At 41.8% G+C, this 21,195-nt stretch overlaps 1 protein-coding gene across 3 annotated transcripts in view; it reads left to right on the forward strand.

The window, feature by feature from the left end:
• Positions 1-21,195, forward strand: part of LOC105456876 (tyrosine-protein kinase transmembrane receptor Ror) — a 243,908-nt gene that overhangs the window by 73,989 nt on the left and 148,724 nt on the right. Inside the window, exon 1 of one of the 3 annotated variants that reach the window (XM_011701232.1) lies at positions 11,985-12,061. The exons of the other annotated variants lie outside the window; for them this stretch is intronic. The gene's annotated coding sequence lies outside the window, so the exon portion shown is untranslated. Of the gene's footprint in view, positions 1-11,984; positions 12,062-21,195 lie in introns of those variants that run through there. 3 annotated transcript variants of the gene reach the window in all.

Below are 21,195 nucleotides of genomic sequence, written 5' to 3' on the forward strand. Positions count from 1 at the left end.
TATTTTAACTGAAATGTAATTTGAAAATTACACGAAAGTAGCATTATTAGATTTATAACTGAAATATATACGATTAATTGATAAACTTTATTTTAACGCTAAGTTTAGCTTCCAGACACCCACTCTGTATCCGTTAAAGAGTACACAGTTCAAAGAGATACCGATTAACACCCGGGAAACTCGCCGGGAACACTCTGTAGAACATGTCAATGGCGTTGATGACATACAGTCGAGGCAACGACAGGCCCATGGATTACATGCGCGACACGTGTCGCCGACGCATTTATCGGCGTGACGTTAACACGTGCATCGTCGCGGCTTCTCTCATTGCGGGCGCGTCTCGCAATGCGTAAGTGCCGCGCGGAAATGCGTGTACACTGTGGTTTCGAATGCACGTTGCGAATGATTTACGCGCGGTCGCGGGTATAGTGATGCACCGGATGCAAGTTGCTCGCGCAGATGCGACACGAAGATTTAATTTTCCGAGCGCGATATCGTTCGATCGCCGGGTATCATTTCCCGGCGTTCGATTCGACCAGTTTTAATTATCGCTCGTCAAGTTCTGTCACATTTTTTCTTCCTTTTCACTGCAAAATTCTGCTCGAGGGCGAACATCCGAGACCCCGATATATCCGTCATCGGATGAAAAACATGTCGGACGTAACGAAGAGGATGGTCCCGACGTGAGTGCCGCGCGCCATTCTCGGGCTTTTCATTCAGAACGAGTCGTGTCCAATTAAGCGAGATGCCTCGTGCCTGTGCGCTTCATTTATTCATAATGCGACATGTTTCATCGATATTTCGCCTCCGGCTAAAAATGGAATGTATCAAGCTTTAGATGAGGACTCGTGTTTGTTGTCAATAACATCTTCTTGACTTTAAATTTAGCATAAAAAATTAGAAAAGTACTGTATTAATACTTTAAAATTTGATTAACTTAATAAACGATATAAAGAACAAAATATGATAGCGCATACATAAAATATAAACAAAATGTTTCAATTATTAACAACTTTTAAAAATGTTTTATTAATTTTTTTACAATTAAAGACGAAAAAATTTAATTAAAAATCATATTTTGAAAATTGTAATTCATTTATGACTCTCATATTATTTAAAATTTAAATTTTTTTTCTAAGAAAATATTTTTACAAGCTGGTCCTTTTTATAATGGATTTAATGGCCCTGCAACAAGTTACCCGTACATAAATTATGCAGATGTCTTACTTCTCACCGCAGGATATTAAACGAATGAACGTAAAACGCGCGCAATAAAAGAAGTCACATGGGACATGGTCAGGTTACCCTCTTTGGCCAGGAATGTCTAATAATAGTAATAAAATGAAGCGGGGATGTACTTAGATGCCTCACGAGGAATGCTAACGAGATGGTCTCCATTTGCAATTCCGGTATACTTTAGGAAATGTCGTGGAGTACAATACCCAAGTCTCGCCGCGCGTGCAGAAGTCACTCCGCCGAGGTAATCCGGATTCGCGACGAGGCCACGGACGCGGCTAATTGAATTCAATCGAAAATGCTTGCCTAATTGCAGCGTCAAGCTTTCGTAAGCCTCGTCTTCGGAAGTTCGCTGTTCCCCCTCCCCCGTGGCCCACCCTGTCTTTCCCTCGCATTCGGCCTCCCTCGATTTCGCCTTCCATCTTGGAAGTGGGACTGAACTTTCAAGTTTATGGAACTGAATCTTAAGCGACCGACCCTCCAATTTAAACTTGGGTTGCGATGCTATCGTTTTGCCCTTGAAAGCGGGTTACCTCCGCTGGCGCGGAGGACACGCAGCCGTGGGATCCCCTTGGATCGTATACGTCTTCGCGGCGGCTCATGAATCATTTCGATGTGACGACCGCGACGTGTCTCTTGCAGAAATACACTCAAGCCCTTTTACGCATTTACGGTAGGACAGGTCACAGATTTGACGTCATGCAGGATTTGTTATGAAATATTTGACAGATTTTTTTTCTGAAAAATTTCGAGTCAATTTTTTTTCAACGCGAAATTCACTAATTGTCATTCGACACTTTCAACGTTGAGTTCTTTGCCCCAGATACAACATCTGCTAAATTTGTTTTCTTGTCCATTTATATTTCTTCATTTTCGAAGTGTGAGATATATCTTCGTAATCCAGCTTCCTCGGAAATACTTTTGACGTTCATATAGTTTTAACCATTTGTCTCCTAACACGGCAGTTCAAGTAAATATTGATAAGAGATAAGAATATTGATGCAGCACAACAAATGTATAACACACCACGATTTCTCACCGAAAAGTAACCACTCGTGCTTTTACATTTTTCCGCTAGAAAATTATTTGCGATCCTGTCGAACGATTTTGCCGAGCTTAATTCATTTTTAATGACTTCTCGCGGTCGCGACGTAAGCGAAAGCGCGCAAAAATAAGCCGCTCGCGAAACGTACAGCACCAGGCAGCCTCCTGCCTGCTCTATGCGACTCGCCCCGACTGATTTTTCGAGTGTATGCCCGACCTGTCAACGGCCTGATGGAGCGGGGAAAGACTCCAAGAAAAACGCACGATCGCCGAGTTAGAAATGAATCATCGGTCGGCTCGTAACGCTACCCATCGACGATTAATTCTTCGTCGGCCGCTCGTTATTACGGTCGACGGCCGACAGATTGGTTGGCATGAAGGAAAAAAGCTTTTACGCGGCATTTTCGTGCTCGGGCCCGAACGATCATCGCTCGCTGTACTGGCATGGGATCGCGGCGATGAAAACTTGATCGTCGAAGAGAAAGGGAGAGAAGGACAGAGGCTCAGAGGAGGGGTTCCCCCCCACGTGGCGCTTTCACGACAATTTGGAATTTCATAGGCACGCTACTCTTTGCGACAGAAATAACTCGGGGCATCCCATATGAACGTAGCCTGACAGCGCAGCATGTAAACACCTCGTAGCCAGCCAATCGGTCAGGGGGGCCGCTGGAAGCGGATACCTATATCTCAAAAAGTTTATGCGATACATCTTCACAAGGCAAAAAAAAAAAGAGTATCGATTTACTATTCTGTTTTAAGGATCTTAGCAATTGAGCCACGAGTTAAAATTCCGAGGGAAGTGAATTTCAGTGACAATAGGCTTTAATTTAAGCCCATTTATTCTCACAAGTCGCTTGTAATTCAGGAAGCTATCAATATAAAAAAGTCTGCTTCAAATTGATTTAAAAGTCTGTTATGAAAGCTAAAACTCGGGGAAAGTGATGTATAGTATTGTTATATTATATAATATTATATCGCAGAGCTGTGCGAAGTTGTGAGAAGGCAAAGATTTTCTTTGCAGCGATTTAAAACTTTTCAGGTTTAGTGTACCTCTCTCGCGCGGAAAGAGTTCTATTCACGATCGTTCGACGAAGTTTTCGAGGAAGCTCGCGTTTTTATGCTGCACACGCTGCTCTTACGTGTCGCAAAATAAATTTCCTTGTCGTATTCCCGCATTTACTGTCGCGTTTACTGTTTGCGGTCGCGCACAGCATCTTTAGAAACGGTTTACGAAGTGCGGATTTACGAATGTACGGTTCCTACGAATCCACCGTGACGCCCGTACCGGCGATCATAAGGGGATTTTATCGTTACGATATTGTATCTCCGTCGTACATAACACGAAACGTTGCATCGCAGCGTGTCGTTTATGTCCGAGCAATCTCGAGCGTGACTACTTAAATGTCTACATCAGTTGGCTGATTCACAATGGCAACGGCTTCTCGTACGCAGAAAAAAAGCGTTCTTTTTTTCAGATCTTTAAATCGCTCAAATGCTTCTTTATCGGTATTTGTATGCCATAGAGTGATTCAGAATTATTTTTGTATCTGGAAAGTGTTTCCTTCCTATGTTTTTAAGTACAATACAGTATTAAATTCAATTTCTTAATCTTGTCGAAATTTAAAATTTATTCGCTATTACAGAAATATTAGAGCGAAAGATCGTACACGCGATTTCTATATAAATTTCAGATAGAGAATTTCCAAATTGTTATAATTCATTGTCTTTGAAGATGTAAATATCAGTGTCGAAGGGGAGTATCGTTTTATCGTTATCGCGAAGATTCTTGCTGATATTGCGTTTCAGAATATCGTCTACGTTACTACCGCGAGAGATGCGAGTTCTTACTCGCTCTGCAATCAAAGACTACCGGGAAGAAAAATGAAAGGATTAAGTGGAGCACGAAACGAACGTCGGCCACATTACGGCGAAACTCGATTTCGCGACGAGGAAGGGGAGGGGAAAAAGATTCTAATTGTACTCAACGCAGTCGCTGCGGCGTACAGCGCGATAAAAGGGTCGGCAATAAAAGGCAGCGAGGCGGCTAATGGTGAGGAGGTATTTTTACGAGAGGCGCGCGCGCTGTTACTGTCCCGATTCTCGCGAGTGAAATGTCTCAATGTCCACCTCCGCACAGGGGCAGTTGAGAAATGCACGCGCAATTTGACGCGGCCGGCTCGGACCCTTTCCCTTCGCCGGTATCTTTATTTCATGTTTCGTATTCACGTGGTTTGCAATATAGGTGTTCCCTCCCGCGCATTTAGATTTTACTGGACTCTTTGCTTCTTCGAAAATCAACATCGAGAGACAGAACGAGGGCGAATTTGCCTTCGTTCCGTTGAGTTGATCGCGAAAGTAGAAAATAATCTGCTCACGGGAAATTCGATTTTTATAAATTAAAAGCCTGGTAAATTTATGAGATTTATATATATATATTTTTTTTCGCTTTCGCTCTCGTCATACATTCGCTACGTTATTTAAAGGATTATCGCGGGGGAGGAAAATTACTCCCCAGCGACAAATTCCCGAATAAACTGCGTTCGCGATAGGCAGATGGTAATCCCGAACGGAACAAAAGAAAAGCCGCGTCCGCACTCCCAACCAAAGCCTCCATTGCGCCGGCAATGTAAACACCTGGATATATATAGCGGCGAGAGAGAAAACGGCAAAAAGTTTTAGCGAGTGCCTCTGACAATCTTCAAACGGCTGACGGAATGTATGTGTGCCAGAAAAAATTGTTTTAAAAAAACTCAAATAATAAAGTAATTAATTAATTTTTGCTGCAATTTGAGATTTCTTAATTCGATCGCGATTCACATTTCTATTTTAGTTTAACTTTCTTATATCACAAGCAGTAGCACTATTAAAGTCCTCTTTTAAACTGCCAGTTTAAAGTGCTCGTGAGACATTTTTAATCCAGAAACAGCGTTTTTGCGATTGGAATTTTCTACCATATCGAAAAGTCGCGAAATTACCAGCGACAATATCTACTTGTCTTTTAGACATCATATAACGGGCGCAGACATTTCCAATTTTTCAGAATCAGTCTGTAACGTGATTTCATCTCTTGTCCGTGTCGTTATTGTCTCTTTCTCTCTCGTTTGCTGCCACAGAAATTCTTTATGTCCGTGGGTATCTTTGGGCACGTTTCCGGAACCGAACGAGAGATCGGAGATCGGTTATTTTTCTTTCTCTTTACGCTGAGATAACCCCAAGTTTTCTTGGTACGGTCCGCTTTATTGCCTCGCCTCGCCCGTCTTCTTCTTGCGCCGCGCGCCGTAGCAACCCAGACAGAGTAGAACGCGCGATTCTAATAGAACATCGTAAAACCGCGACGCCGCCGTGAAAACTGCAGAAGACGATGCAGCGGGTAACATTCTTCAGCGGGCATTCTTCGTGTGTCCCGGAGACCGTTTTCCAATTTCGTCGAACTCCACATTTCTCAACTCCCACACTTTTTCTATGCTGATTTTTTCGCGAGGAATGTGCCGGACACATGTGAGAGATATCCACTAGGAAAAATAGATGAATGAACGCGTCGTTGTGAATAACGCACGTTCTTCGATTGAAATATTCCGGGATAGAAATCGCGCGCGCCATGTGGTTTATCTGTGGTTTCATTAAAAAAACGCTTGTTTCTTCATTTATCAAATCTAATACATACTAATTAACGCGATAGTAATTTTTTACGATATTTGAAGAGTCTATTGCTGATTGCTTCATTAATCATATTAGGGCCAATTTTTTCAATATTAAATAGGTTTAATTTTAGTTCATTAATTCATCTTTCTTTCTCTCTCTCTCTTCTTGTTTGTCCTATTTCTAGTTCCAGAAAGAAATACTTAAGTTAAAGATAAAGCGATGCTGATGAAACCAGACGTTAGCAATCTAATACGATATGTGCCACCACACTATTAAGCTTAACTAAACAGAGATCACAAAAATCACAAAGATATACCAGCAATAACCGTAACGTTACCCCAATAGCAATCATCAGATAAGTACGGGCACATTTGGACACTTTTTCAATCAGAGGACCGCGACATCAGGGGACAGCCCATCTGGCTGTCATCATCCTTGGCTTCTTCCTTTTTCGGACGTAAAAGCTCCTCTCTTATCTTCTCCCGTTCCACTCTCTTTTTTTTCCCCCAAGCTTCGTTATGTCATGTCAAATCAAGTTTGACCCTCGCTTTTCTTTACACCCGTACGAGAAGACAGGAAGTTTCTTTGGCACGTACCTTTTTCTTCTTCTTCCTCTTCCACCTTCGCGATTTCTTTTTATTCGCGTTCCCCGTCGTGTTCGTCGTCGTTGTCGTCGTCGTCGTTGTCGTCGTCGTCGCCGTCGCCGTTGCCGTTGTCTTCGTTGCCGTTATCCTCTTCTCCTCCACCGTCCTCCCCCTCGTCCTCTTCTTCCTCTTCCTCCTTCTTCTCCTTCTCCTTTTGTTTCTCTTGTTTCTTTCCGCGGCCACGGCCGTGCGGAATTCGAACCGGGGTTCGATTTGGCGGCACCCGGTTGGAGCTGGCCGGCATTACTGCGTTCGAGTAGACTGCTCGCACCCGAAGTCCATACCTCCTTCTCAACTTCTCTCCGTCTTTCTCTCTTTCGTCTCTTCGGCCCTCCGCCTCTCCTTTCCTTCTCCGTTCTCTCTTTCTCGCTCCGTAGGTCCGCAGTTTCCTCCGTGGCGCACTGCTCCCTCGCCCTCTTTCTCGCACCCTTCACGTTTTTCCCTTCCCCTCTTTGTCTCTCATTCCCTCTTTCGTAAACGCTCCGCGACCCGTCTCAACTCTCTCTTTTTCTCTCCTCCACGTTTTCCGGCGGTGCTGTTGCTCTCCCACCTCGAGATCTTTCCTCCCTTTCTCTCTTCTTGATCTCCTCCCGTCTTTCTTCACGCCAGCCACTCCTTCGTCTCTTTCTCTTTTACGAACCGCAGGCGCGCTATCTTACCGATCTAAAATTACTCTAGAAACGATGAACGCTTTCCTTCTCTTTCTCCTTCTCTCTCTCTCTCTCTCTCCCTCTAGGTCTTCTCCTACCGCTTTTCCTCATGCTTTCAACGCACATGCCGTCTTCCGCCATGGACGCGTATAGCTTGTCTCTCTGAGGTGAGCGACTCATTCCTCAGCACGATCGGTCGCTTAGATCAGATTTATAGATCGATATTTAGACATTCAGTAGATATACTATCGAAGTGCGGCTGTTGATCAATTCGGTGACATATACGACGATCGGAGAACGATTTATAGGAAACATGATTTTGAAGACAAAGTGGAACAGTGAGATTGAGATCAGCACGTGCGGTGTTTTCCATTATTTATTTTTAAAGTTCTTTTTGCACCCCGATAAAATTAACTGTGCAGTGAGTTAAAGGAAAGTTAAAATATTAAGGTGCAAGTAACGATAGACTAAACATACAGAAGTAAATGTAATGCTGTAAATATTCGCAATGTAATGATGAAAAAATTTCCTTGAATATTAAATGATACCGTAATTTTTATTGAAAGAAGACGAATAATTTCGAATTTAAGATCTTTGCTTAGCAATTTCTATTAAACTCACATTAATTTTAATTTGGTAGTGCAGAAGTTCGATTTTCAGATTTAAATAGTTACAAAGTGCGGCATTGTCCTATCAAAATTTTCATTAAAATACAATCGTTTTCAAGATTTTTATAAAGTACCTATACATATAGGTATCAATTTCTGAGTTTATTCAAATAATCCCGATGCAGAAGATAAAATCACAATGATCAAGATCGTCAGCGAATCTCTTTCTTGTGCGCGCAATTCGCGACCGGTAGCCACCCTTTTTTAATGACCTCTGCAATTTTATGCCTTAAAGTGTCGTAAATGTCGCGGCTGACTTATGGCTATAAAAGATGCGGAAAGGCACGCACGCTATGTAAATTCCCGCTGCGCGTTTCATGCACCATAAACTTATGAATGACCGAGGGGGAGGGGACAGTCGCCCAATTCGCAAGCGTTTACCTTCGACTATGTCGCGCATTTATTAACAACGATCCAATCAATCTTTGGTACCGTTCCAGACTCGAATAATGGGAAATATCTGTACGTTCCATTTTTAAACTCGTAACGCTGCAGACGGCCCGTGTGTTTATGTTTCCTTTACACGTACGCGTTGCAATAGGTACGTTGCAATACGTCGTTTCACGCTCGCGCGGCAGCATTCGTATACGTTATACAAATTGCAAGTTCACAGACAGATAGCATAATAAATCATTATATCCTTGAAGTCCGAGAAAAACACGTAAACAACGTTTCATAAAATATCTATCGCGTTGCAGTCACCGCTGCTCCAGAACTGCTTGTCTCTATTCGCAGCGTTCATTTTCACTTCACCAAACGGTCCGAGAAAAATCCATCAATCCTCAATTCAACGAAGGCATGCGCGCGTGCGGCGATGGGTTTTGCTTTTATTTGCAGTTTGCGTTATTTCCGTGGCTCGCGCCGCGCCGCATATGGAGAAGCTCGATCGCAGAGGCGATTCCCATCGTGTTCCGGACTTCTATATCTGGCCCGGGCCGGCGCGGCACACTGTTTCCGCGTTTGGCCAAATAAAATACCACAGGCTCTCCAAAAAGAGGTTCAAGATCGTTCGACCGTTTGGCTAGAGTTCGCGCGGTGATCTCGATTTAGGCGCGCGTGACATATTTCCGTGCAGCCTCTCTGGCTGCACGTATCTGAACGCACCTGTCGCACCTCCTCTCTCCGTTCTCCCGATGTTCTCCGCAGTCTCCCACTACGGGTGGTATCCAAGTATCGTATCTCCGGCCGACGAGAATCCACTCCGACTGCGATTCGCGCGCATATCCGCGTGTTACTGCGCGGCCTACATCCGAGGCTAAATCCACGGAGACTCCCGGCGTCGGTGACGAATGGATCATTCGTGTGGATTTCCGCGCGATCGCGCAAGAAAATTAACCATCTATTCCCGTCTCGTTGTGATCTGCTCCGTAGTGATGGTACAATTAAAATTTATGGCATTGAAATGCATTGTATAAATATAACAATTATTGCATATAATCGTGATAATTATTATAATTCTATGCCAGAAAGTGAAAATATTTTTTTGATTAAAATATCGCATTTCTCAAGTTTCTTCTTTTCTTGCGAGGACTTTGAATCAAGTCAAAACACGTAATTTTCGAAAATAGAAGACATATATTACTAAAACAGTAAATAATTACATTACACGATTATTTATCACTGATAGATTTAATAATAAAGAGAAGAGGATTTTAAAAGAGACAGAGATTTTAATTTTGAGCAAAGTTAAATATATTTACAAATCACGGCCGTATAAATTTTTCAAATTGCAACCAATATCTCTTCGAGAAATAAACATCTAATTTTGTCTTATTTTCAAGCGCATTGATCTTCCTGCCCATTTGAGCGCGCGCCAAGCGGAATGACTCGTTGCAAAAATTCCAGGCGTTTCCGCGCGATTGGCAGAGATTTTTGCAACGAAAGAAAAAAATAAATAAATAGAAAATCACGTTGAAAACCGAGAGAATGCGGTTCTCATCGTGACGTGCAACAAAGTTGCGCGAAGTTTGATCGAGTGCGGCGGTCTTCCGCAAACGCGGTGGCCACGCTGAAATTTCCATTATTACACGTTCAAGTACCCGCCAACGATGTACACCGTTGCGATAAGCGCGCGCGCGCGCGCGCGTGGATGATAATTACTTCACAAGCGGGGAAATCAGAGAAGTTTACTCCGCTCGGGCATGGAGTGTGCCGATGCTACCACCGCTGGGAGTACTCGCGGGGCTGCAACTTATGCGTATTTCCATAGGGCCGCGAACTTCGGCGGCACCCCAAAGTTCCGCTAGCCTCGCCTAGAATCAAGAAAGCAACCTTCGCGCAACTTAATCAACTCGCGTACGCAACTGGCTTTAACTCCCTGTAACCTGACTGTTTCCAGAGAAAATTGGTAAAGTAGTGAGGTTGCTAATGGCAGTAGAATACAAACTTGAATTTTTATGAATAATTCTTAATAATGACGATGCGTAATTTAATTCTCTTTATAATTATAAATATTGTAATATTAATGAATGCGGATAGAGATTATGAATTCTACGAATAAATAATCTATAAAGTTATATTTCTGTAACTTTTATAAAATATTATAAATAAATAAAACTGATTACATTAGAAAAAAAAAAATGAAAATTTGGTGTATTGTAATTGATACATTTCCGAATACGTTTATAATAATTATCATATATGATAATCTATTAGATATTAACATTATAACGATGTTTTATTGTTCTTTTTATCCAATCAATTCCATCTAAAATTTTCAACAGCATTAAGACTTTAAAATCTGTTTATCTCGCAGTTTACGTTTTTTACTTGATGTCTTGTGCTCGTAAATGTGCGCTTCGAGTTGAGCTTGTTATTTGCAGGAAACGGTCCAGGGTCCCATTATTCGGCCTACGTTAACCCGAGATACGCCTGCATTTTATAGAGAGTTAATTTCGTCGCGCGACGAGACACGATTTTGATGAGCCCCTTTCGAGCGCATTTAATTTTCTCGGGACTCTCTCCCTTAATCGAATAGAGAAACGTTGCTTTACGAGCCGAAGATTTATCGCGTGCGTGTACGGGACGACGTGTGAGACCTATCGGATGTTCCTGCGGCAAAGGAGGAAGGAAAGTCCTCCGCGATTGAGCCCAGCCGGTTATTCGTCGGACATTGGATGTCGTTAAAGTCGTTGCCGTCATTGTGGTCTCCGCGTAAAAGCGGCTTTTCCCCCCTTCGCCTTTACGACCATCGACCCCGATCAGTTGTGCGACCGTGAACGAACAAATTGGCTACGCGAAGCGGTGGTGGATTATTTCCGCAATGGGTATTCGCGTTTAATTTTATTTTCGCCAAGTTTCGTTATACTTTAAGAGCGTATATTACGGGCTCGATATGGCGGTGCCAACGATCGCATTTGCCGTTTGAAGCGCGGCGAAGCACATTGTCTCCGAATGGGCATAATAATCTTAAACTGTTGCATGGATTTGCTATTTTGTAAAACTTTAATTTGTAATATATTAATAATTTTCAGATAATTTGAGCATCTCATTTACGGAATTACATCTATTTATGTAATTTTCGCTTTCTTCCTCATTGTATATTACTCGCTGATTCTATTTTTGCGTTATATCTCTATTCACGTTATATATCTCGGAGAAACAATATTTTCCACAAACATAACAATGAGTCAAGCCCGGCACCGCTCGTGCGCACACTCATACAAGCATATTTTTGCATCGTTAATTAAATTTCCACGCGTGCGCGCGTGTGGAACAAAGGGCCCTCATTGAGCGTTCTTGCCGACGCGACGATTGCTCCTGTTTGCGCGATCGTGGAGGTCCGCCAACAATAACGCATAATTTTTGCGGAGGGCGGAGAAAACGATTAGCGGGAAGAGGGGACCGGTAGAGGGATGCGAAAAATTTCATATTCGACGTCAGCGCGGAAAATGCATATGCATATACGCGCGGCATATATATATGTCTGCCTGCATCGCGTATATTTGAGCGCGTGCCACGCGCGCGCCCAAATATCCGGGCAGTCCTTCCCGTCCTCGTCCCGGTCGTACATTGTGCCCCTCTCCCCCCGTGTCGTTTCCTCCCCCTCTTCTCCACCCCGTGGAGCCGAGCTTTTAATTAACCCGTTTGTTTGTCCGCAGGTTGGTATTCTTGAATTGTACTGCCCTACGTGCGCCGGAAGTATACCGGGACCACCACAGCGCGTATTCCGCGACGTGTAAGTACGATGTATATACTTTTGTGTGTGTGTCGGTGTTTGGGGTTGGCGAAATTGCATTTTCCTTCATCGTATTCGATTCTTCTGCCGCCGTTTTGTCAGTCCCGCCAATTGCGCTACGCTCGATCGTTGTTACATTTTTACAGCGCACTTGGCAACGTTTTTATTCACAAATTGCGCGAGAAGCTTAATGTTGGTTCTTAATAAGATAAAAAGTACTATTATTTCCTTGTATTTCCCTGTAGTGTAATAATTTGTGAAATTTATTAATATTTGCATTTTATGTGCAATATAAAAATAAACTTTAGACTCTCTTTTGTGACGTATAAAAAAAATATTAATAATTCTTTAAACTTCTCTCTAAATATACAATTTTGTATTAATCGACATAATGACGTATTTCTTTTTGCAGCTTTTAAAATTATTATTGCTATAACTCGAGGAAAATCGTACATGGAGATTTTAAAAATATCAAGATAAAGATAATACGATTTATGAATAATTTGTACAGTAAAGCTAGCGTTAGTTATTGTTGATCAGTATAGATCCTGTCAAGTCCAATCATGTTTCGCGGTTTATCTGCTTTCGAGTTTCACGATATCAGTCGCTCTTTCGTGTACGCACATATGGCCTTAACCACGCTTCGAACCGTACCTTTCTTAACTCCGTAAATGCCCCGGGGATTTCGAGAGGATCAAAGAAGCCGTAAATCGACGACCAAGTAGCTCGGATCCTATCGAGAACCTTCGCGAACCCCCCCGACAGTAGTGATGTCCTATCGACATATCTTCCGACACTGTTTCTCGATCGACGTTTCGCTCTGTTTCTCTCGCAAAATTTAAAATGACGTTTCTCTGAATTCATGACGTAATTCCAATCCATAGGCATGAGTTCTGTACAAGGAACGGTAAATTTAATTATATTCTCGAGACGATATCCAGCCTTTACATTGAATATGTCGATATATTCCGCAATATAAATGTTTTTTATGATTTTTTTTTCTATTCAGAGCTATATATGAATGTCTATTAAAACGGTAAATTCTAATAAGCTTATGCATTTTTATGTGAACAGTTAGTAAATTTGTTGTAGAGTGTATATTGTACTCCCATCAGAATAATGGGCACAACTTTTCTCGCTCAGGCGCGACGCGGAGTTAATTATAAATTTCATATATCGCGTGTAAACTCAACAATTTTAAAGTCAAACTCGAAATTATCCTGAAACGAGCGGATAATATATGACACGGCAAACAGAAAAGGGGGAGGAAGAGAGAGAGAGAGAGAGAGAGAGAGAGAGAGAGAGAAAGGGGGCGGAAGTGGTGGAGGGAGATGAGCAGAGAAAGCGCAACCGGGTTACAACCAGGCCACGTATAGAAACGAACTATGCGTGCGGATCTAATTTACGCAGACGCAAGTACGCGAGAAACGCTTTCAAAGTAAATTGCATTTCCCTTTGTCGGGCCCGTATCGTCTGCTCCTCGCCGCGGCGCGTCACTATGCACAATACGCGAAAATCAGCACACTATACATGCTCACACATGCTAGACTACAAAAAACGAAGGAGAGAGAGAGAGAGAGAGAGAAAGGGAGAAAAAAAGAGGCTGATGGGAGAGAGGGCAAGCGACGGGGCTCGTTAAGAGCCCATGAAAACTGTATGGAAAATAAATTGCATGGTCAGCGAGAGCATAGTTGTGAGAGAATTATTCGCTATGGCTTTGGCGCAATATGCGTCCGTCCGGTCCTGCACACGTAGAAACGCAGCGTTCGCCTATACGTCGGGCAGATTCATCGAGTTAATTAAACTTTGAGGTAATACGCGCCATTCCCGGTAATGTTTTTTTTTTGTTTTAGTTGATACTCTCTCCATAACCTCGGGCAATAGGATATAACGTCGCGCTCAGGAGATATTAAACCGCAATTTAATTGCCAGCTAATTCTTATTCGGCGGAAACAATATACTGGTCTGCTTGTAGGCACGATAAAATAAATTGTTTTAACGTTTTTAATGGAAAAGAGGTCGCGTTTATTTATTTCGCGATTATTCGGTTATTGACATTATAATGATATAATCCATATTTATATACGCACGCGCGAGATTTTATTTTATATGAATAGCTATGCATTATATAATTTGTTTTAAACCTTGTTGTGCCTAGCATATTTTTATTTCTAATTATTATTAATTTTGGATGATTTATAACTGACGTATCTTATGATTATTTAAAATTTATATGGAAAAAGTTTATGCGACACAAGGAATTTTTATTCGCAAGAAAATGATTTAAATACTTTAACGATCACATGTGCCATTAGCTCGTTGTAACAATATCGATCTCGAGTTGCATGCGCAAGTAACGATGGTCGTAAATTCGGATCAGATCGCAGCAAATCGGAGTTTCCCTTTTTTTTCATGGAAATGATTGATCGAAATTCATATCTCGTCTTTTAGCATCGTCAATTTGCTCTTACCGTTTGCCGGACGTATCGGTATTTATTTATGAAGGCACAGACATTTTTACGTATGTGCTCCTTCTTTTTTATCGTCCTGAGTCGATATGCATCGATGCAGGGTCGCGGACGCTCGCCGGTTGATCGTATTTCAAAGCTCGTTAAACCGCGTTAACGGTTGGCGCACTGGATGCACGCCAGCAGGATGCGTTTATGCCGTATAAGATTCTAAACGATCCTATACGTTTTACTTTGGCCATTTATCGTCTGTAAAATAGGCTAGTTCGGCGCCAGACAGCGCGAAACATCAGGTTTCATTGCGGAAGCTTGCTTTGCGTTTCAATTTCGTATCACATCAGACTGATCGTGAAGCAAATTGAAGGCGAAAACAGTGGTAGATATACTTTTAAGCGCACGCTCGTAAAGTAAAATATTCCTTTACTTTATTATAACATTCCTTTTAATAAATAGAAAGAATCTAGAAGTTTATACCAAAATAACTGCATTGTGTTAATTGTTTTAGTTTTAACAAGTTTTAGCAATTATTTATTTAACTTGAAATAACGATTCACGATAACGAAAGTTATTTTGCTTAAAGTGACATTTTATGCTTAGTTTCTTATTGGCTTTTTCAAATTTTTAAAGTGACATTAAGAAAATTTGAGATGTTAACGTTTAAACTTCGCACTATTTCGAAATTTGTATTTGACAAAATGACTTTAAAATAATTTCACATTATACAATTTTGTCCAATTTGTGATTTTGTAAACTAATATCGCTAGTTACATAACGTTGTGTTGTAAAACATCGCGTTTACCACTACTGTGGAAAGTAATGATTGATCTTCCGTTGAGGAAATTGTGAAACTTACACAGCAGCCGTTGACACGATTGCGTCACGGGGAGAGGGAGCATCTTCATTAATAAAACTTATTTTCGTTGAGGTCGCGCCGATCCATCCATCATCCATTAAATTACACGCCGTCGCAGTTTGTCTCCCGCGCAAAATCACAATATCGCATAATTAAAGTGATATTATGCTATCGGAAGAATGAGAAAAGTTTTCGATATTTACTTACGCACGGAAAATGTCATTTCCGTCAATTTATTACGCGAAGAAGATGGATTATTGGATAATTTGTGTTATCTCTCGCTTTTTCTCTTTCTCCTCCCCCCCTTCTATCTCTCTCTATTTCTCTTTTTCTTTTTTCACAAACTTTTACTTGTATTATTTACACAGTTTTGTTTGTATGGTACTCAATCAAAATTCATTAATTAATTTCATTATTTGTTATTAGACATAATAACAAATTATACGAAAGAGAAGGGAGAGGAGATTTGATATCATTATTTTTTCCCGGCGGATTGTTTTCGCAAATTAATCAATATTATACGTTTTGTACATGCGCATACATTGCGCGTGCGTTGTACAATATATACCTCCATACGTATGATTTTATATTACTTTCGACGCATGCTCGCTAATCTGATAGGTGCTTGCGCCACATTCGGATCTTTATAGACCGAACGCGGTCGCGCCTGACTCCGAGAATGGCGAAACGGGCGATTACATCGCGTGACTCGATGCGCCAGGTCAGATTACACGTGGCGAGGAGAGCTCAGCTCTCCGGGCTCTCTCGCTATACCTTCGCCTGATCCTAAATCCTGTTGGCCCTTGTCAACCGAGTTCAAGAACTCTGAAAGCGACGTGGGCGGCCGAGAGACCGTCGTATCTCCACCCACCTTTCTATCCCTCTTTCACGGGCGCGAGATATATATTTCGGTGGTATAGCCGACGTGTACACGGAGGCAGCTGAGTTCGCCCGTAAATCGACCATGCAAAATTATTGTCCTCACACCTTCTTTCCAACACCCCAAATTCGGATGCGCCGATGAAGAATCGCGTTTGCCGCATCGGCGCGCCACCCCTCCATGTTCGTTTACACCTGGGGATTCCCTGCAGTTGTTAAATGTTTTCGCGTGTCGATTCAATCATCATTATACACGTATTTCCATTGGTTTCGCTCACTTCACGTTTACTTTCCCAATTTTATTAATTGATATTTACGATTAATACCGACAAAGATAAATAGGAAAATATTTAAAATATTTAGTATACACATGATTAATTAATCAATTGATAGGATGCTAATGTAATCAGGAAATATTCATAATATAAAAAGATTCATTCCCATACATAAAATTTAACCAAATTTAATTTGTATTCTACTAAAGTAACATAAATAAATGTGTGTATAAATAAGCATCTTTGATATACATTTACGGCATTAAAATTTTCTACTACCTTTTCTCATTACAGTCACGAATGATTGTCGGGTGTAACACACGGAAAGAATTATTTTGCTGGAAGGTCTAAAAATCTTGCTAAATACAGATCTGAAAATAATTCTTGTTGAATCATCAAAATACTTTTGTTGGAAAGTAAAAAATGATAAGCATTTCTAACTTTCCAACAAAATTATTTTGATATTCCAGCAATCAGTTTGACTTTCCAACAAAATTATTTTGATTGTATAACAAAAATTGTTTTTAAATCTGAATCCAGCAAAATCGTTCTTTCCGTGTGCAGCTGATAAAAACTTTTTCTGTCTATAATATAACAATGTATTATTTAGTATCTTCTCAAAAGGAGTGGACTGATGCATGAGAGTGCCAAATTACCTTTTTATCGTCCTCGGTTTCTGAGCGCGCGGCTTTATATAGCAGTTAGTGCTATTAAGGAAATACGCTTAGAGCGTTTCGAACATCTGCGTCCTCGTCATTAATCCTCTCTCCTACGTCGGCTCGTCTCATTGCCTCCCGAAACAGATAGACCGAGAGTTCCCCCGTTGCCTCCCTTTTATCTTGTCTTTCGCTCTGCAGTTACGGCAATTTTGCTTCGTCGCGTTTCATAAACATCCACCCCCTTCGCTTGCCCGCGGCTCGTTTGTGCTACAAATTGCTCTAAGAAGATTTTGTTGGGCGATGCTTTTGATAGACGCTCAGATTTGTGATTTATGTTCCTTGCTCTACACTCTCCATTTCGGAATTCGAGCGAGGCTGCTCTGCAACATACGCAGGAACTTTAATCTTAAATTTTGCAAAAAGCAGGAATTTTATAAATTACGTTTGTAATAAAAAAAAACGTAAAGGAAATACCATAGAGAATACTTAAAACTTTTATTTTTTAATGCAATTTTTTGTGATATATTATTCATAAAAGAGATAATTAACGGATCTGTAATTAGAAGTGATATTTTATTCTATTAAAAAATTATACTTGTATTTGTCATATTATAATTTTACATCATCTTGTGTTTTATCAATTTTATTTAATTCATCTTCTGTATCATATTTTGGTTCCTATATTTACTTCTATAAATTTAAATTGTACGCTTTTGATTTGCATTTAGTCTTAATACTAGTAACAGTGTAACAATTCGATCGTCGTTACGACTAAAAATAGTTAGACAAATAACCCAACAGCCATTGATGCACCCCGAAATACGACGCGTCGAATTCTTCCGTGGTAACGACATTTGCTCAGAAGTCTACCCTCTTTTCTTTAATCAACAGGCCCGACTGGTCGGGGCAATTGCTCCTCTGTCGTCGCACACGCGCGTGTAATCGTCGCACGAGCACATCAACTAACTAGTTTCCCGGAGCGCAACCGGGAAGGGGGACGATCGCGAGAATTAACTCGGCGGGTTCAATGGCGCGATCTCCGCTGCGCAACGAGCGGAGTGGCAGATGGCTCGGAAAATCTAGGATTACGAAACTAGCGAAACTATCGAATTACCCGGCGTGCCACGGGAGCGAAGAAACGAACCTACTTTGGCGGGTGCAGTCCACCACCCTCCCCGAAACGCCGTCGAGTAATCGCGGCGATCTCGAATTTTGCTCGTACTGCGAGCGGAAAACGTGATAGAGATAACGTCCGTTATCGTCGGCGGGATCGTTGTTGTTACGTACGAGGGCTGTGTACTCTCCATGAAAATCTGAGTCGGCGGCAAACCCGGCTGGTGGCTTTCATGATCGCTGCGGAACGCGGTCGCAGTGAACACGTGCAAATCTAAATCGTTATATGAGTTCGTAGTTTGCGGATTTTGCCGTGTCTTCGTCGCGCGACAGAAAAGCGGAAATCGACGTGTTTTGCAGGGAATTAGGTAGATAAAAAGATAACACATTCTATATTTTTTAAATTTTATATAATTAGTAGCATTTATTGATTAACTCTCGGTGCATCGTATTGCAGAAAGCACGATATGTTCCTCTCTCTCCCTCCTCTCTGCGGGAGTTAATGGTGCATTCACAGTGGATACACGATAAACGTATGAGCGAGAGACACGCGCGATCACTATTAATCACATTGAATTCCGCGGAGTATCCTGCGCTAGTCGATTCCGAAGCCATCAACGAAATCCCGCGGGCATCACGAATCGGCAATCAAGCGACAAATTATCTCGGATGCCACGCGTCCGTATCGTACTTCATTTCCGATGGCTATCATGCGTCGTACGCGCGCGACGGGAATGACGATATCGAGTTGATTTGTCGTTCGACTTGCTATCGGTATCTCCACGCCGTGTTATCGCGTTACTTCGATCAAAGGGAATGTTCTCGGTATACGCAGTATATACGCGCTGAGTAATTACTTCAGGAAGCGATCGGCCATTGAAAGTGGACGAATTATGTTGGCCGGCGTAACGAGCCAATCATTTATCGTCGCATTTATCCTGTCAAAGGTATGAGCTGTATGCACTCAGAGGTGGAACTTTCAACGTTAACCTGTTGCTTCGACGGCGGATTTATCACTCGATGCGATGAATATTTCGTTGTGATCGCGGCGCGTCTCATGATTTAGTAATTATAAGAATAGGCACTTCTTTTTTTATCGATCTCCTGAGAGGAGCACACTTATTGTACAGTAACGTATACATCAATATCGTATTAATATCTCTCTTTAATTTTGGTAATTATCCAACAAAGTAATTTAAATTATATTCTTACTTCTTTGCAAACCCGATTATTATTTTGATCACGTCGATCAAAAATAAAATATATCTCGGTAAACGAATGTATTATTTCACGAGCTCGCTACCGCTCTTTCGTTTTCTTATCGGTCCCGAAGCCGCCGTAATCTCGTGAGCTCGCCTCTGAGGAGGCGCTTAAGCCGAGAGAAGCACACAGCCATCTAGGCAATCTCGACGGTATCCCCCGGTCTAGTCGCGGCGTGGAGGACAACATCATGGCTACGAGGGGAAGTGCTGGCGGGATATAGCTTTATTAAAGTTAAACAATTCCAAGGCGGCGAAGCGTAATCCTGACGCGCGGCGTATTGGCACGAAGTGCTTGCACGTGGTATCGTCCGCCACCCCCGAGGATAGAGAACGCCGCCCCACGTTGCACCTCTACTCTCACCTCCGCTCTCTCTTTTCCGATCCCACCGTTTGCTGCGCTCTTTCTTCTCTCATTGGCTCCGCGAACGGAAAAGCGAAAGAAATCTTGGCACGAAGAATCCTCGGCGCGAGGAGAGAGAGAGAGAGAAAGAGAAAAAGAGAGACGATGTTATTGCTATCGCAATAAAGCTCGCTGAAAACGGAAATTATGATCTAAACGGTCAAGTTTTTCTCATATCGGAAAAATTCCTTTTCGCAGCTTCGTTTTACACTGTGGATTATAGCAGTATGAATGTGCGCAACTCGTATAGTAATTCATTTATATAAAATTTCATCGTTAGATTTTGTGTTATTCTATATATACACGTATCTTTTTCTCTATTGTAATATTTTATCTTGTCGAAACTTTCTTAATGATTTAATCTTATTAAAGTTTAAATTGTCTTATCGAAATCTGCGTTCAATCTTATTATAATCTGATATCTTTCTCACACAGGTATATTCCATTTATTACGACGGATTTACCAAGATAACCAGGCTTGCGGTTATGAATTTACAATAATTAGTCATAGTAAGCCGCGGGTATGAATAACTGCGTCCATAAATTTTCGCGGACGTATCTTACACGCGCGCGCGTGTACCTTTTCGTTACTCATATGTGAGGTGATCTCTCAAACTGGGAAGATTTGTTGCACAACGTCAACGTACATATCTATACTTCTCAAGCTACAGATTGTTGACAGTTGAGAAAAAATGTTTGCCGCGTGTTCAGCATACGATATTCAAAAGAGAGATAACTGCTTTATCAATTAATTTTATACAACCCTTAGGATCGTTAATTCGCAATTTAAATAAAAGTATCTTATGACGGATCGATTAAATGCGTACGATACAAATAAATGTCGTTGAAATCTTTTAATAAGAAAAAAATTGATATCAAATTTTTGAAGAAAAAACCCGTTATTAAATATTTTTAGCCGATGATGGATCGCCGTGTATAACTGGCGGGGAAAGGGTTGCTAGCGAGCAATTCTTCACTGCCCGAAGTAATATCTGTTTTTATGGATTCGCATAGGTCCTCTCGCGTGCGCGCCGCTCGTTCCTGGGCGAAGCAGCGAAAGAAATCTCGCGGCGACCATTTCGAGGCTTATCTACCGAGTTACGTTAACGTCATGCCACTCTGTCTCCCTCGTTGTCGGGCGTTTTTGCCGAGGGGGTTGATCCTCCCTCCCGTGTCGCGCTCTCATCCAAGAGCGCAGTCCCGACCTCTCGATCGTTATCTAAAC

This window comes from Wasmannia auropunctata, unplaced genomic scaffold (assembly GCF_000956235.1).
Source record: "Wasmannia auropunctata unplaced genomic scaffold, wasmannia.A_1.0 LD335514.1, whole genome shotgun sequence".
In the NCBI taxonomy this organism is placed as follows: Eukaryota; Metazoa; Arthropoda; class Insecta; order Hymenoptera; family Formicidae; genus Wasmannia; species Wasmannia auropunctata.